The sequence below is a fragment of the Prorops nasuta genome, unplaced genomic scaffold (assembly GCF_024137725.1).
Source record: "Prorops nasuta isolate Cenicafe-Biocafe unplaced genomic scaffold, Cenicafe_Pnas_1.2 PNAS00002, whole genome shotgun sequence".
Lineage (NCBI taxonomy): Eukaryota > Metazoa > Arthropoda > Insecta > Hymenoptera > Bethylidae > Prorops > Prorops nasuta.
Window position 1 is genome coordinate 2,216,287 of NW_027116799.1, and position 15,347 is coordinate 2,231,633.

General features: G+C 43.7%; 1 protein-coding gene across 6 annotated transcripts in view; it reads left to right on the forward strand.

Moving 5' to 3' along the window:
* The window catches only part of Scgdelta (sarcoglycan delta), a 142,153-nt gene that overhangs the window by 105,313 nt on the left and 21,493 nt on the right, over positions 1-15,347 (forward strand). The window contains exon 1 of one of the 6 annotated variants that reach the window (XM_066732279.1): positions 4,502-4,666. The exons of the other annotated variants lie outside the window; for them this stretch is intronic. The gene's annotated coding sequence lies outside the window, so the exon portion shown is untranslated. Of the gene's footprint in view, positions 1-4,501; positions 4,667-15,347 lie in introns of those variants that run through there. 6 annotated transcript variants of the gene reach the window in all.

Genomic DNA, 15,347 nt, shown 5'->3' on the forward strand with positions numbered 1-15,347 from the left:
TATCTGTTGCAAAGAGTAGTATATAGATCGACTATTTATCGTTAATCTCGACAGATTCTTAAATATATATATATATATATATATATGAATTGTAATGCGCTCCGCTTTAAGGAGAAAAATAAATAATCATTCAATAACTCAGAGTTAGTGTTTTATACAGTCTCTCTCTCTATATTTACTTTAATCTGCTACTATTCTCGGTTTCGCCTTTCCCCTTTTTACCCGCCTATGTGGGGAAAATAAAGGGCTAGGTATCATAAACGGTTATATATAAAGAAAACAATGTTTTCATCTACCTAGACATCTCTTTACCAACCAGGGGAAATTTGTTCTAGGTTACGCTCCTGGAGCGTCCCGGGCGCCAGGCCCTACGTGGGCCGTCCCTGGCTGGACCAAATTTTCTAACTTCCACCGATTACTCTGTCGTGATTCATCTGTACAGCGATTCTTGAAACGACTTATATCCCGGCACGAGACTCTTGGCTCAGGATCGCCTGAGGTGGCAAACTTGACAGTATGAGCTATTCAGAGGCTTATTTTATTCTTTTCTTTGGCCTACTAATTGTACGAGATGCTACATTAACTCTCATCTCCCGAGTAGGGTAACTCTTATCGGGCCTCTTTTAACTACTCGCGAGACAATGAAACTTTGACCCGATCGCGCACTTCTTACATTCTACCATTCCCCTGGTGGGTTGCACATGACCGGGTAGAGCATTCGCACGCGTGAAACAAATAGTCATGATTAGGTACCAGTTGTAAGTCGCACGCACAGGAAGAAAACCCACAAAATCGCCTGGACCTTGTCTTGTAGGCTCTTAGGCTCCACTCCACCTTATTTATTGCTTTCTTTCCTTTCTTTCGCTCTTACTATGGGTCAATCACCTGGCCTTGCTCCCGTGTTGCTTATCCAAACGGCTGACTAGAAGTGAAGCTCTTTTCTCATCTCGAGCTTTCCGATAACCCCACCGGCGGCGCTGCTAGGCTATCACAGCGGCGCTGCATGTCTCTCACCGTGGCGCGCCATTTAAATAGAACCTCATAACATGTGGAATCAAATGAAATCCACAACGTTACAGTATATATTATCCGCTGCAGAGAGGGATGGCATTTACGGTGACATACGTGGTAAACCCGTTGTACGAATTAAGCTTGCTTCTGCCTCTCCCAGTTATATATATATATCTATAAGTTAAGTTTTGATTATTTGGTAGGAGTGTGATTAATCTCGACCCCGGCCGCTCCCGTAGTGGATCGGTAATGCATGTAGTTGTTTCATCAAAGAGTATTGTAATTGCCACGTGCGAGGGGGAGAGGCAGCTGTTATTAGCTCGGTTTGAGGAGACAGACAACCCGATCGAAAGAGCGTGTATTACTTTCTTTTTCATTTTTTATTCTCCCTATACTCTATTATAAGTAAATATTTGTGGGTCTCTAGCTGACCTACCTTGCGCGTAAAAGACAAAAGGAAGGTGGAAGAATAAGGCCTACCTGGTGCTTGGCCTGTTTGTCGACTACTCCACTCCACTTGTATTCTCGCGTCAAATTCAGGTCCGATCGAACTGTTATATCCCGCTGAATATCCTCGATCGACGTAACGTCGTGCAAGGAACAGTGGATCGAAACTATCGAACGATCGATCTCGATTGGATCAATTGAATATTCCGCGCAGCGCGGTGGTCTATATATACAATTATATAATAGGACCCGGTGTTTGGATTTTGGCTGAATTTCCGAAATCAACGATATTGTAGTAGAAGAGGAAAAATGGACAATTCGTCTATTGGACGTAGCCCCGAGTTGTCACGACTGTCGAGAGTTGGGCTGCTTCGTTTCTTTTCTTCCGTACAGCGAATCGCTGTACATTCGGCGCGAAGCAAATTATTGTTACACAGTCGGATCAGTGTTTGTACTTGCGTGCGCGCGCGTGTGATACGAGAGCGAAACGTATGTACATACATATTACCTACCTCTCCTATTTTTCTTATATTACATATATATATGGCTAGGATGTATTACTGCAACAAGTGTGCGCGAGACTCGCGACACAGGGGGCGATTCTTTTTCCTTTATAGGATCTCCCCTTAATTTATCTTCCTCTGTCCCTTATTATCTCTTGCTCATCTTTTCGACAAGAGCCGAGCTGTGGATTTTCTGCCTACTCTATATACCTCCTACTTCCCGGTTACGGTATATACATCGGATATTTCAGCAAAAAATCATTAATAATATTTCTTAATTAGAGCCCGATGGACATATGCGCATGGAGGTCTAGGATTCGTAGAAGAGATTATTTAAAAATGGCAAAAATATATAGCGCAATTGAAAGGAGGATTATCGTAGTAATGTTTAGGCAAAAGTTCAAGATCGATCGTAGGAAAGTTTATTTCCTTGGAAACTCTTGACTATCAAAGTTAAACGGTCCGGGGGAGTACGTATTATTTAAACTGTAATATTGAAACACAAGCAGATCTATATACAAAGCACAAAGAAATTCTTGGACCTTCTACCCCGTTCCGAAGGGGGAGGAGAGGATTTCTCTCCTTTCTTCCTCCACTTTAACCCAAAACAGATATTTCTATCACGATTTTCTTCGCTTTCTATCTTAAGCAGCCGAGCTTGCGGGACGTATTTTATTGAATAAATAGCCGGCTCTTGCGCAGCTTGCATCGCTAATAGAAAAATGCTTTTCGTTCGGATCCGCAAAAGGAAGATCAGAGAGAGAGGCTAGAGCTGTGCTGTACTACGTACTCCTTCACTCTCCGTCCCGATGGACCCTTCGCTGCCTCCTCCCCCCCCCCCCGCATTGCTTCGCAAAAAATTCAAGCGATAATACTATACAAGAGTTCAGATCCACGTGCTGCAATGCAAAGCACTGCATTGACTTTAATGAAAATTATGCATGTCTCTTTAAAGCCGATGTCTCAGCATGGCGAATGTATATACGTAGATGCAGCTTCTTCTCAGAAAATTCTACAAAGCATTTCTGCATTTGCAATTGAAATCAACATATTTCTATACATTTTATTCGAAAAGAAACAATACTATAATAAATACAATGTTGTGTATAAGCGCGTTACACGAGATTAATCAATTTTGTTCTCATCAAAATCATTGATTTGTTGCGCTCTATCAAATTTTCCAGAGAATTTCTATATTAAAAGTATAGAAAACGTAGGGGTTGGATTTGAAATGGAAATGGAAATTGAGGGGAGTTTGGAAAATTCAATAATATTAATGGAAGCTTCTATGGAATTTGCTTTTCGTAAATATCGCAAAAACAAAGCTGTTTTTCTTTTGGAGAGCAGATCGTATATAATAGGCGATCGAACGCATTCACAAATTATCCGAGATTATTTGCAACGCATTATCGAGTTTCAATGTACAAGCAAAATAGTCACGCGCGTTTCCTCTATATCCCGGCATTAGCGCGCGGATCTTTTATACAAACGTTATCGATTCATTACCCCAGCTTTGCGAACCGGGCCAACGACAATGTCCCGAGGTTATTTGTCTCGCCCGCGCCAAACGCCACGCCACGCCACGCTACACCACGCCACGCCACGCCATGCCACACCACACCACGCCACGCCGGTGCGCGGTTCCCGAACTTTATACGACTGTACATTCGTCGCATTCCGCGTGAATTACATTACGCAGAAAGTACAGCACGCTTAAACTACAATACGATGATATTTCACAAACAGTCCGACAGATTTGCCGATATTTCTCATTTTTCTTCACACTCCCCATACCCCCACCCCCCCCTTCCTCCCCTTCACAAAACGCGCGCGCGCGCAAGCACACGTCTTTCCTCGATAAGCTTCAGCGGAATAATAATTGCTCCAACGCAAATATTAGTCGGGAATAAAAATTCGAGCTAATAGATGCCTGCTAATTATAATAGCTCGATCTCTACGGTAAAATGTATAAATATTCATACTTAGAGCTATATGTCTATTATGTAATTATATATACATGAAACAAAAAATGCAGCTTGATTGCGTTCTTACGAATATTATTGTAAAAGGGGAAAATGAAGAAGAATGAATGGGTCCAACGATAAATGCACATGCATATATAAAAATATATATACCTATATTGTAACGTTGCGTTCTCGCAGCGTAACAATAGCTGCCATCTAGCGCTTTGCTAATCTCAAGCGCTAGATAGGCGTGTCGTGTGCGAACTGAGGAGTTATCAACCGATGAGTTATGGATCTAGGATCGATAACTTGTCGGCTCCTTAGTGACGGGCGATGGGTGTAGCGGGGTAGCGGCGAGACAAGCGCAGGGCCTTACCTGCTGTAATGAGCTGCCCCGACACACGTAGTTTAGATGTCAGAGGTGACAGAGTGCCAGATTTGTACCGGCCGCCGCCGATACGCGTTTCCACGACTTCAATGACAGCCGCCGCTGCAGGATTGTCATAAAACAAAGTACAGCGACTGACAGAGAGCCGCGAACCCATCCCATACCGGACAGCGAGGCACACCAGACCTAAGCCCTAAAGGTCAGCTACAAGGACGACCGGGATAAAGGGAGAGCGAGAGCAAAGAGGGAGAGAGAGAGCGAGAGAGAACAAGAAAGAGACGGAAGAGCGAGAGGGAAAGAGACAGAGAGATAGAGAGAGAGAAGAGAGCCAGCCCTTGCGAGCCAAATTAAGGGTGAATATGAGTTACGTAACAAACTCCTGTGACGTCCCGTGATGTGTTAGGCTTAAGGACTCGTACATAGCACCGATCGGTTTTATAGGAAACCGTTGACCTTGTTCACTTGTCAAGGGTAAGCGGGCAACACAGCGGAGTGGTCACTCTGTCGGACCATCCGGCCACATCCGATTTTATGTTCTAGACGCGATTAGAAAGAGTATTTCGCGAGTACGTAATATCGTTGATTTTAACGGTTAACGTGATCGTTCCCTTGCTTGAGTCGGGTCAAGGCCGCGGACTTAGTAGATTTTCGTAGAGATTCGCGACCTTATGTACTCGCATCAAACAATCCGGGTCGTTTGTTGTGATCGAGTACGCGGGAACTCAGTTAGTGCGACAATAGTAGAGTACTGCGCACGCGCGAGAGTAGGGACTCATCTGGGTGACGTCGCGTAGTAGTTGGCCCAGGAATCCGCCGGTGGCGCGCGGTGTACCGCGCGACTCAGTGGATTCCGTCGCGAGCACCGACTAGTGGCTCGAGCGCGAAGCTAGCTAATACGTCATCGGGACTTCAGCCGCGTTCGCACAGCTTAGTGTATAACGAATATTGTTTGGAAGTAATAAGAGATTTGTAATAAACAGCGTTAAACCGAATTTAACGAGTATAATTATTAGCACCTCATCCCCTAAAATCGCGTACGAGGGTTAGAACCCCCTCTGTAAAAATAAATATTCGGTTCGTATTTAATTGTACATCGAAGGCGCCCGGGTCTAGTAGGAAGTCGTCTATTGGGACGCGAACGCGATCGGTGAGGGATCACTCCTTCCTCCCCTTCTACTCTACCCCTCGGGATAGACAGTAGCGTCACAATATATATACGTGTATAATCATCTGTGTGTAAAATATCTGTTGTGCTACTAAAGATAAAAAAAAGAAGAAAAGATTGATTGCAATTGAATTTTTTTTTGCGATAATTGCATTTGGGCGAGGATGAAATGCGAGGCCAGTTTAATGTAAATGGAGAAACAGTTTGCGTTTCGGGTGGATAGTTGGAGCGAAAAGCATAGCGTACATCGACCGAGTCGTTTCGCCATTGTCCCTGCCAAACAACAACTTTGCTCCCCATAAACTGCTTTTCTCTTCTTTTCCGAATAACCTCAGTCCAGGCAACTGCGCGCCTATTCGTCCGTTTCATTTAACGCTGGATATTTTCCTGAAGCTTCCCCGGCAAGAAAGGAACGAATCGGACGTCGAAAAGTTATATTGCGTTTATTTGTCGGATGTAGCTGACCATTTTCTCATTGACTTTTCAAGCCGCGTCGAACATTCGCAGTGAGGAAAACTTTTACTTTTAACTTGAATCATGATTTTCGTTTCTATTATGTGTAAAGAGGGCCAAACTTTTTGCCTGTATATATATATATATATTATGGTACACATTGTTCTTAGAAAAGGGTTTTTTTAATTATTATGACACACCAGCTTTCAAATCAGCTCCAAATACATAAAAAGTATCCGAAAAATTAGAACTGCTAAAAAAATCTTAAAGCATGTTCCGACCACATACCTTCTCCTATTTAAATAACATTGGATTTTGATGGATTTTATACATTAATTTTAGATTTTTCTCATCTAATACCTTAACAATTTTTAAATCGTGTAAAATTGTCAAGTATATAAGTATTAGCATGCGAATTTTCCTTTACATATATATACAAAAATTCGCACATGATTGAAATCGACCTTAAACCCTGATATTGGCCATGTGCCAAACTTTATGTATATAAAGGAAAATTCGTTCAGCATTTACCCAATTGCTAATATTTATGCTTGACAGTTTTACAAGATTTAAAAATTGTTAAGGTAATAAAGACGAAAAATTTAAAATTAATTTACACAGAACATCAAAATCCTATGATTTTCAAATGGGACAAAGTAAGTGACTTGTTCACGCTTTAGTATATTATATTTTTCTATTTAATTAGAACGAATTTGGAGCGGCTGCCGTTATCAAAATTGCAAAATGGTCTGTTTCAAAACCATCCTATATATGTATATATTAGACTATCCTGAATTTTTTTCTTTATTTTTCTCTTGCTCCTGTCCCGAAAATCATTAATTTGGATAGAAGAAACAATTTTCTCAAATATTCAGCACAACAAAAAATTTTTTAGTACTACCTCAATCAACATTCATGTTAAATTTACATAAAAATTCATTTATCCCCCGAAATTATAACAGATATCAATTTTCTTTATATAATCTTTTCTATGCCTCTTTTCATTTTCTTCCTACAAGGTTCTTAACAATAACTTGATATCCTTTATAATTTCGGAGGTAAATGAATTTTTACGTAAACTTGACATAAATGTTGATTGTAGCAGTTGTAAAAAAAATTTTTATTCAGCCGAGTAATTTGGAAAAATTTGTTTTTCTGTTCAAATTAACGATTTTCGGGACTATAGAGCGAGAGAAAAATGAGGGCAGTCCAATATTTATATTAGAGAGATACGGAGTGATTTGGAGTGGTCAAACCTATCGTATATAAGTTTACAATAATTGTCTTATGGCGAAAGAAATTTGTAAAAGGGATGGAGTAGGAGGTAAAAATCTGTTGCTTTCTCCTCCTCTACGTCAAGGAGTTTTTCGAATGACAGTAAAAGCTCTGTATAGGTATAGCAAAAAAAGAATAAGTTTGTGCGATTTAGTTTTAGCAATGTGCTGGCTTGAAAGGGTTTGAATTGTGGGAGGGTGATTGGTAGAGGAGGGGTTGGGGGTGGGGGGATGGCTGGTGTCGATAGCAGATTTAATAGGTTCGATTTCATAGCGTGGGAGAGGAGGTTGTGTACACTTGACGCTTAGTCACTTACCGCCCTCGACGTCTTTGGTAAAAGGGGCTTAAGAAAGTTTCCAAGGCGAGAATATTAGCTGGTCGGCGCGGAGAAGAAGCTGGCTGCTGGCTGATCGTAGCCGGGACACGGCATGGACGAGAGCGAGCGAGCCAGGGAAAATTGAAACGTCGTATATTGGTCGGGGTCGATTTTCACCGTGGCAGATATGACGGGCCGTATCGCCGCACTTGCCCCTCTCCCTATCCGTGCCTTACTCGTTCTTATTTTAGGCGCATGTATACGTCACCAGCACCTCCGACTTTCACTTTTCAATCGTACAATCGTAGATGCATATATGTAACCAGCTGCTCGTGCAATTAATTGGCATTTCAATCATAAGGGGTCGAAATAAATGAGGGAAAAGAATCGTAAAACTGGATATTCGCGGAGCAGACGTGAAAATGGACAAGGAAGGATTACGAGAGGTATTCCTGGGGGAGTGACGAGCTAGGGGGTTGGAAAAGCGACACGCGGCTTAACTCGACGACGCGGGCGAGACGAGGTGAACGCGCAGTTTGCTGGTGAGCGAGATTCGACCTAAACTTTGTTTGTCACCAACGCCATCCTGTTGTCTCTTTACTTTATCTCCTCTTCTGGCCCTGCTGCTGCTGCTGCTGCACTGCCTCTGCACTCTCTCCCTCTCTCACTCTCCTCGACATTCCGCACACGCTGATTCTATTATCATCAAGCGTGGAGAGTTCCCAGCAGATACCCCCGTGGAATACGATCTTGTTCGGAGACTTTCGAGACAGCTCTCGTTCCTTTCCCCTCTCTCTCTCTCTCTCTCTCTCTTTATATATATATAGACAACTATATAACGCGAGCGTTCCTATCGAGTGGAAAGTCCTTGCCAGTGCTCCGCAGCAGTGTGTTAAACTAAACGTTTGTGCGCGCGCGACTCACCTGTCTCCAATCTCTCCCTATCTTTCCCAGCACCCCCCCCCCCCCCCCCCCCACCCCCGCTCCTTACACTGTGCATGCACAGAGCCTAACACTGCACTGGAGGCTAATCTCATTGGATAGACTTGACTGACTCACGAGACCGCAACTATACGACAAATATACTATATCGTAGATCCATCAGGCTTCACGTGCCACACGAATTATTCGGCTCGATCGCCTGCAGTCGCTGAATCTATCCCCTGCATGAAAATGGAAGAAATTGTAGAAATATCTCGGTAAATTTCCTCGTAAAGAATCCCTAAAGACTTTAATGTCTCGAAAATTTTGATAGTTTCGGCTCGATCGGCGGGGCGTATTCGATTTTATGTCCGTGGAGAGCTATTAAACGTGGCGCATCTATGAGATCGGTAGACACTAATTACCAATAACAAAGCTATGAGGATTAAGATCGCTAGGAAATTACCGTTCACCTGTGCTTTATACCGCGCAGGAGTTAGGGTAAGTAATAAGTTAGGGGAGAGGCTCGTACACGTTGCACAAGTGCAATGGTGTTCCTTCCGCGCGCGCGTCTATTTCACGAGAGATAGGAATTTAACAGGTATGGTAGATCGCGCGAGGGAGAGGGAATGTGGGGAGCGCAAGCGGAGCGGCGTCTCTCAGAAAATAGTGACGTTTTCCGGTCGAATTAAACTGCAGCTTCGCCATTATACAGTTAGAGAGAGAGAGAAACAGCTGATATAAGAAAATCCTTCGCTCCATTAACTAGATATCATTTTCACTCTTTTATTCCTCGTACGCTATGTCAAATGTTATATATATATAATATATATATATATATATATACACACACAGGATTGGACCAGATTTAATTTACAATTTAAAATTAAACGTAAGGAAAAATATTAGTGATGATACCGCTACGAGATACATATATATATAGATATCTATGCGTGTACGTTTCCTTCGAGGAGGATTGATCGATCAATTCGCGAAATGGTATTTTTTATCATGCAGACTTGTAATAATAGGAGAGGGGGGAGTGTGATGCGCAGGATACAAGATACTACTGCTCTGCCGCGGCTCGTTGATAAATCATTGAGGGTCTGTGAGCTGCGCGCCGGCCGCGCGTAGCATCCTAATTCGATCGAGAAAGTACAGACACACTTTATGTATATATATATATATATATATATATAGTCTGGGATGGGTTTATAATTTATCACGTGCTTTGACTCGAGCAGCGTTCCATTTCCTCGGGCTGTTTGTAATAGGGCGTGATAGCATTTGCCAAGGGCGTCCTTCAAAGTGCCAGTTTCCCAAACTTGCCTTACCTGACCAAGCAGGATGGCTGTCGTTTGCTCTATGCGTAGGTCTACTTAATTCTGCCGAAAGTTGGTGGTCGCGTCAATCTTTTCCACGCTCTTATATTTATATATGACAAAAGGAAGGAATAAAAATACATAGGAGCTAGGTTATCATATTCGTTCCATCAGGATAAATGGTAAAATTGAATTTTTTAATTCGAACATCGAGATATAGTACAGTATTGTATACATGTGTGTGTGCACGTGTATATACGTACGCGCACCATTGGTATAGATACTGTATCAAGTGTCAGTAAGGTATTACGATATTACGTTTGGGAGCAAAAAATCGGTTGGAAAAAAGTTGGTCGAAAGGGTGAGGTATAGAGGAGGAGGGGGAGGGGGTGGAGGTATAACGACTCTTGGTGGAGCGTTGTGGTCAGCGCGCAGTTCCGTCTGGCCGGATCGCGATTTGCACGCCTGAATAATTTATCGTACCAAGGGATTTTACGAGAGAACCAGAGACATTCGAAACTCGTGTCTCGAATTCAGTGACGTATTTATTTATCCGCTAGCCACTCACGTAATCGCCGGCTTCTGTCCTGGCACGGTAACAAAATCCAAATTCAGCTAAAAACCCCGGCGTATTACCGCACGTGCGCGAGCGAGCGAGAAAGTGAGCAAGCGCGCGAATCGAGAGTCGAATATTAAATTAGCGGTAAAGTAGAATTGAATATTCCAACTGGATAATTCTGCTCGCCGATATTAAGGCTGAATCTTTTATTTTTCAATATTTATATACTATGTGTGTGTGTGTGTGTGTGTGCAATAAAGTACATATATATAAGGGTGAAGAGTAGCTAGAGTATAATCGAGATATTTGAGACGATTCTGGGATAGATTGCGGAATAATGCTCCGGCGGTCTAATGAAATAAGCGATTTGACAGATTGAAATGGCGGATGATATCGAGGGTTTGCGGGAACGGCGAACCTGGGACATGGTTAATTTGCAGGAAAAGTAGCTTGAATAAGTGAAAGTTTTAATGGATTTGGTGAATGACAGTAAGAGGAAGATTAGGGGTGGTTAATTTTTAAGCTCCGGAGTAAAAGGTATCGTCGACGAGTGCAGCCGTTAAAAATTAATGGAAGCTAGATAAGGGTTGATGGTAGTGGCAGGTCTAATCTAGGGGTGGGATTGGCGCCCAAGACTCGATTAAGAGAAGTCGAGCAAGGTCGGCGCGCGCGTCTTGGTCGTCACGTAGGATGTTAGCGAGAGCGAGCGAGCGAGCGATCAGGTCCAGGAGGGGGATGTGAAATGGGAGGATATTAGAGAAAGCTGCAAAAGGTTACGTTGCATATATATCCGTGCCATGCACGTATAGTGGCCGTACCGCAAGCTGGAGTTGCCGCATGCCATGCCGCCTTGGTTGGTTCAGGCAGAGACAAGCTATAGGGAGGAGAGCGAATGCTCTACTATCGGGGGTCTTCAGGTTATAGGTTAAACTCTCTCTCTCTCTCTCTCTCTCTCTCTCTCTCTCTCTATGTGTGAGTGTGTGTATACAGGGAACAGCGATGGAGAAACACGGGAGGATCGTGAAAAGGTAGGGGGAGGGAGAGAAGGAAGGAAGCCTGAAGGGCTTGAAAGTGCAACTCGCAGGGGTTGATGTTCTATATAGGTAGGTAGGTATAGGAGCAGGCTAGGAATAGCGCAGACGAGTCCGTCGCGTAGAGAGAGAGAGAGTAAAATCGCCCGTTACAATCCAACCGACGTAGCTGGCTGGCTGGCGGCTGGTGTCGCGCGAGCTTATCTCCAGAGCGTAGATACGTGCCTGCCGGATTAACGCATTACGGAAGTTCCACTAGCCCATGCAAACCGAAAGCTCCGTATACCTGCGGCTCGGCTCCGACTCTACCCGCTCCGGAATACGAATACGAATACGAATCTCAAGATTCCATGCGCGGTCCTCCTCGACAGCAACAGCCAGGTATATATATATATATATATATATGTGTGTGTGTGTGTGTGTTTGTAACCCCCTACGCTATACCTACATCTTTGGTCCTCATTCCCCTACACGCCTTTCCATATACAAATTCACCTGTCTTAACTACCACCCGGGACCTGCTCCCCACCTCTACAGTCCCATCGATAGTAATTCAGGGTACGCCAGTCATCAGCTTCGCACTATATACTAATCCTTCTCACTGTACATATTCCATGTGTATATATATTAATATATAAAGCGGTTGAATGGGACAGTTATTTCGCGAATCGATAGAACCAATAGGTTGCCCTGCAATCAATAAACACAATGTACCTACTCCTCGCTATATGTATATACTAATTTCCTAGTCCTCCATTAAATTATGAATATATAAAAACGTGCATTCTTTTTCTTCCGATCGAAAAGCAACGTCCCATGCACTTGCGACTAAAATCCTTTAACGATATCAGTTGCATATTCATTAGGGAAAGTAGCTCTCGCGGCCGAGGCAGCCTTTGGAAAACTTTGATGCTCTCCGAGTAGGAAACGTAATTTCAGCGAACGTCTTGCCACTTCTCGTCTCCAACTACTCAAGCTCAAGCTCCCTCCCTCGGGTAGTGAATCGCGAGTGTTATCTTAGCCCCGAACTAATCCCTTACACCAAGATTCAATCAGAGATCGTGCAACGGGGACGAGTCGGCACTGGCCAGTCGACTGGCAATCGGCAAACTCAATTATTTTCTCACTAATCACCAAATCGCCGATAGTGGAGTATATATATCGGAAAGGTCCAATCGATTACCGATATATATATATATATATATATATACAATCTCTCTCTCTCTCTCTCTCGGAAGCTGCGTAATTTGTTGCCAGGGAAGGAATAACTAAGCAATTATTGATTTGCAGGAATCGCGCGCGCGAGCTAGGATCTTTCTCAGTTGGATCTTCATAGCACCCTGCTCGGCGAGCCCTAACCCGACACAATCTGTGATTTGATTTAAAATTGTCGTGCGAGGGATGTATGGTCAGTGATTGAGGAGGAGAATCCTTGAAGGATCGAACGAAAGGGTTACATTGGAGGATTTTCCCCTGTAGTATAACCTACCAGCTAGTATTCAAGAGGATGAATCGATGCTTTAAAGGAAAGCTGCCGCAGGAAGTCTTTGAAGGACTAAACTTTCTCGGCTTGATATATAAGGTCGGAGGCCGAGATTGTTGGATCGTTGGCCGGCTTTCGGTTCGGGAGGATCGAGTCTCGCGGGAGGGGATCCCATTCCCGTATACGGAATACGGAGAGAACCAAGTACAGAGGTACGGGCAAGGCGACATCCGAGACGGAATTCAAACATTGGTCCACTACCCCCTCCCCTACTCTTGCTCGACCGCGCGCGCGTATATTTCTATATATATATATATATATATATATACGTGAATACGGCTTCGGGTATATATACACTCGAATGTAAAGTCAAACCCTCCTTCTCTCTACCTGCAGTGCCACCAGCTTATATTATCCAGTTACCCGTGAGGCTTACAAGTCAAACAAACCAATAGATATAGCCATTCGCGATTTACGATTCACGATACTCCCACCCCCTTCTCTCTCATTCTCTCTCTCTCTGTAAAGAATAACCATCGATGCACCCCAGCTTCTTTTAACCTTCACTATACATAGCGCTCAAACTGTTCCTAACCAGTTGTTTTTTATAGATTATCAGAAATCTACAAATATATATATATACGCCTCTCCTATGTATTAAAATCACGAATCGAGTATATGTGTGTGTGTGGAAAAACAACTTAAGAATTAAGCTGTAGCGATTTATAGAAATACTAAATTATTCGTATCCGATGGATAATAAATTTGCGCGAGATTTTGCAATGGGGCGAAAGGTAATGCGTTAAATTGCAGATGGGTCCCGAACGATAGGAACGTGTGATTTAACAAGGTTGACGTAACGTTGCGGATGAAGAAGAGATTCGAGGAAGGGGGATAGATCCCCGGGCAGTAATTTCAGCGACGATTCCTTTGAAGGATCGATTGTTCGGGATGAGTGGAACGTGATCATCCGAAGGGATGGACGATGTAGATGGACGGTCCTCTGCAGTACGTATACGTATACGCTGCAACCTCTTATGCAGAATCAATCGATTTCTTGCCACAGCATACCCTTGGAGAACGATGCACGATGGGAAGGGATGGAGGGGAGCAGCAAGGATTCGACTGTGATCTCGCTCGATCGAGCAACTCGCTGAGCTCGCTGAGCTCGCCTGTTGAAAACAGGACTGGAACATCGCTTCGGTTTGCTGGACTCGCATGACCGATCGTTCCCTTCATAAATCTTTTCCTTACTCCAGTTTATATTGCCGGTTGTTCCTCTTGTGCGTCGCTCGAGTTCAGGCGCGCGCCAGCACTGTCAACTGCGCGATAGGATATTTCAATTTTTTTTTTCACAAAATAACTACAAGCATTCCTATTGCAATATACGTGCATAATTCACCAGCCATTTTGGCTTTATAGAAGAATGTGACGCGGATGTAAATATACATATATGTGTGTACACATATAATAGCTAAAGTATTGGAAAAGGTAATGAGCCGATTAGAGCCGGAAGTGGGAAGGATCGTCGGAGAAATGCAAATGCATGTGTGTATCTGCATGGCGGATCTGACGCGGTGGTGAATCGATTGGTGATTCCGGATGAAGGTTAACGCGTGCGGAGGATGCAAGGCTAAACTGCGGCAAGCTCCCGAGGACTACATGCTTTCTCCATAGACGGATTTTGTAGCTATATATAGGAGTGAGGAAGGTGCAAGGGTAGGCGCGTAAGGATACGCGCTATATATGTATATCCCGCGCAGATGGACTTGACAGTTGGCACACAGTTGCCAGAAGCTGCTAGGAAACGTTGGAGGGATATCTGCAACTGCATGGGTCACTATCGAATCGGCCAGGGTGAGCGTGTCTATGCTACAGTCTATGCATGGTTGTACCGTGCGTTGGGGGCTTTGGGGATGTTCGACGGGACGACGGGACGACCCGGAGAACCAACTCGGCGGCTCCGGAATCACATTACCACGAAGCAAGCCATGGCGCGCGTTAGTGCTGCAGAATTGTACGCGCACATTGTATGTACATGGCGAGGCCTTGCCATGCGAAGCGGAGTACCGGACACGGCAATCCGTTTAGTCCAACTTCACCGGACCGAAAGCGGCGACCGTAAGCTCGTGCAAAATTAACCAACCATCTATACCAGCCATGCATCCTCTCTTCTTCCCTTTTCTCCATTCAATATATATATATATATATATATATATATATATATATGTATACAGTGGCATATATATCGTCAGAAACGGTCGAGAAACCGTGAAAATCCTATAGAGCCATCTTACATGTATTACTATGGAATTCAATTCTGTGTCGAGGACGATATGCGTATAGGTATATGTATATACATATGTGTACATGTACATAATATACTATATTTCTCGAGAGCTGCTATGATTCTGCCGGTGGTTGATAAGCCGCGACGCGTTTGGTATTTGCCGCGAGTGCTCGCGGGCCAAGGGCTCGATCCATATGCGAGGAACATTTAATATTTCCT